Raw genomic sequence first — 3,610 nt, 5'->3', positions numbered from 1 at the left:
GCGTCACGGCCGGGTCGGGGCCACAGCGGCTGCGCGGTGAAGGGGGAAGCGCCGGGCGCCATCTTGGGGGAGGGCACTCTGAAGAAGCGGAGGCGACGGTACGAGGGGGAACGGCTTCCCGCTGCCAGAGGGCGGGGTTAGACGGGATACCGGGGAGAAATTCCTCCCTGCGAGGGTGGGTGTGCGCCCTGGCGCAGGTTGCAGAGAGAAGCTGTGGATGCCCCATCACTGGAAGTGTGCAAGGCCAGATTGAAGGGCGCTTGGAGCATCCTGGTCTAGGGGAAGGTGTCCCTGCCCATGGCGAGCGGGGTGGGGATAGTGACATCAGGTGATTTTGAACGTCCCTTCCAACCCAAACCATTCTAGGATTCTATGATACCAGAATCTCTTTTCAAGTTTAAGCCCCCAGCAAAAAGCATAGAATCAACTCGGTTGGAAAATACCTCAGATCATCGAATTTAACACAGGACTGAACACCACCACGTTAATCACACCACAGCACTGGGTGCTACATCCAGTCTTTCTAAACACCCCCAGGGACAGTGATTCCACCACCTTCCGGGGCAGCCCATTCCAATGTCGAAGTACCCCTTTTGTGAAGAAATTCCTGCTAATGTCCAACCTAAACCTCCCCCTGCACGACTAGAGTCTTATGTCCTCTCATCCTGTCACTTGTTACCTGAGAGCAGTCAGATCTTCTTCACCTGGCTATATCCTCCTTTCAGGGAGTTGTAGAGAGTGGCTGAGAAAGGCTAAAGTAAGATATTACCAGCTCAGAAATTAGGGGTGGAAATCCAAGTTTTCATATAGCAATCTGGAAGAATTATATTTGGTGGTTTTTTTGATGTAGCCTGTAATGTTTGCAGACACAACATGGCCTCTTGGTACAACACAGTCACCACAAACATGATGCCAAGCTCCAGTGTCAGCTGTTTAGGTGGCGATGGCAGGAGCAGTGCTCCGGGACAGCTGCAAAACATGTCTGAGGAGCAGGGTAAGTGCAAGTGCTGGCTGCAAGCTCTGTGCTACCATGGCAAGATGGGTACTCACAGCTGCCTGAGACATTGTGCTAAAGGCATTCCTGTCAGTGATACAGCAAGTATCATTGAGTAGCAAACACCTCAATCTCTCTGTATTTTCCATTTTGGCAAGCTGTTGCCACTCACGTTTCCGGACAGTGACACTTGTATTGCCCTGCATTCCGGACATTTGTATTGCCCTGCAAAACATCCACCTCCATTAATTTAACCAATTCATCAATCTGTAGTGAATCGCCCTTACCATAGAACAGCAACAGGCAAAAGGAAAAAGAATAAGGGGGAGCACAGGAATTCTCGTGTTTTTTTCAGCTGAGCCTGGAAATTAGAGTTGTCATTTCAGGCAGGTCCAGCTATGTCTTAGGGACCTATGACCCACCTTGGATGGCTCAACTGAAAGGAGCCACAATGAGATCCCAAAGAGGTGATTTGGGAGAAGCACATTAAGGAGTTCCAGTTTAGAAACGGCTGACAAAATCCATGCCAGAAACAGTTATTTCGTGCTGTTCTCATCTACTCTAGTCTGAGTTTTACAGAGGAAAATTCCTGAATTTCTATAAACACCCATCAGCTGACAGCGCCTAGAAAATTGCTCCTTGTTATAAAATTATTACACTCATTTTTCAGTTATTAGTTTTTGATTGCATATCTAGAGTGAATAACGTTCCCATTTTTACTAATTCTGAATGAATGTTTTGTGATCAGATTATTTATCTATTCATTAGCCCCCATCCCTCAGCTCTCCTAAACTTTTCATCCAGTTTAAAACCAAAGCCTGATGAACTTGGTAAAAGGCCAATATGTTTGATGAAAATATGGAGCATGGTACATAGTACTTGCATGAACAAGTTTGCAGTGTAAATTCAACAACACTGTTAGACATGCAGAGAATCATTTAAGAGAGTGACAAAGAATTATATACTCTTTAATCCTCTAGGAAAAGATCTGACTGAATTTGGAGCAAGACCATACATACACTGTGTAGTGAGAGACTGTAAAATACCGTTCCAGTTTGCAATGAAGATGCAACTAAGTTCTGATGAGAAGCCTCATGAAGATACCTTTTAGAACAACGGGCAGAAGAATTTTTAGAACCATGGGCGGCCCTGATACAATTACAGCATTTATGTTCAAATGCTGTTTCAAATGTCATTATGTTCATGCTAATCCCACCTAACCACATGTTCAGTACGTGTTAACAAAATGTTACTAAAATGAAGCCTGGAGTCATCAATTAAATATTTTAGTCTTTAAATCATAGGTGACAGAAAAAGAAGCTTTTGTTTGCATTTGCTTATTTTTCCAGTTGTGTGGCAGTCAATAAATACACCATGGGTCAGAGAAGCACAGAGACCCCCACCTTGATGGAGGCCATTTTTAGCATATATCTTACAGGACTAACAATTTGCTTTAGTTTTCACTATCCATCCCAGGGAGGCTCCTAACTTTAAATTCTTTTGTATTGAAACTAGAATTTGAAGCTTTTCTTCATATGATAATAGGATGAGTATCTGGTAATGCCATTCTTTGGCAGCTGCATTGATATCACAGGCAGTGCTGTTCCACCTCCTTATAAAGGTCATCTTTCCCTTTTCCCCTTCACAGTAACAGCATCCAGAAACTCTGAGCATCCACACTGGTAAGGTGACATCTTCAAGTACATACTGGAGTTTACAGTAGTGTTTGAGGGCTCCCCTCCTTTGTGTTCTTAACACATCTATGAGCTTCTCTGAGGCAACGTTGCCTTCTGCTTCCCACAGCACAAACAGCAGCTGAATATCAGTATCTGACAGACTGAAAAACTGAAGATAAGGAGACTCTGATGTTCTCTTATCAGAATGTAGCAATTATGGAGCTGCACAACTGTAACAGCACTGGGCAGTGCCCTTAGAGTCCATAGACTCTGTGGCATCTCCCAGGAATGAAGGTCTGGAGAACTGCAAGCAAGAACTGCAAGGCAGAACTTAAAAGACTGTATGGTGGTTAGACTGGGTGGCACTAAGAAAATAGGCCTTGATAACTGATTAATATAAATTTAGATAATCTACAGGTTCAAATAATGAAAGTTTAGCCAATTTTTGCATGAGCAGATTTCCTAACTTTTCTGCTATCAGGTTTAGCCAGCCAAAGAAAATCACAGTTGAACTTCAAGTACAAATAATTAACAAATTGAGTTAGTTGAGCAAAAATGGCAAAACTTTGTGCCATCAACACGTTTAATTTTAAATCACACTTGTTTTGTTTTGCTGTTATTCTCCAAGGAAGGGGTGCTGCCATGCACATCTATTAATCAAACTAATTAAAAATGCCTTTAACGCTGCTTTAGCAAACTGGGTTAAGCTCCTGCAAACTCCAAAGTTAAACTGATACTACTGTGATTTTCCTTCCGAAGAAGTGATAGATCTGCTGCTTCACAAAATCAGTTAGCATTGGAAGGGAGCTCTGGGAGATCATCCAGTCCAATCCCCCTGACAAGGCTGGGTCACCTGGAACGGGTGACACAGGAATGTCTCAAGAGAGGGAGACTCCATGACCTCATGGGGCAGCTGTTCCAGGGTTGTAATACCCTCAAT

Source organism: Camarhynchus parvulus, chromosome 4A, assembly GCF_901933205.1.
Source record: "Camarhynchus parvulus chromosome 4A, STF_HiC, whole genome shotgun sequence".
In the NCBI taxonomy this organism is placed as follows: Eukaryota; Metazoa; Chordata; class Aves; order Passeriformes; family Thraupidae; genus Camarhynchus; species Camarhynchus parvulus.
Note: the sequence above shows the minus strand (reverse complement) of the source record.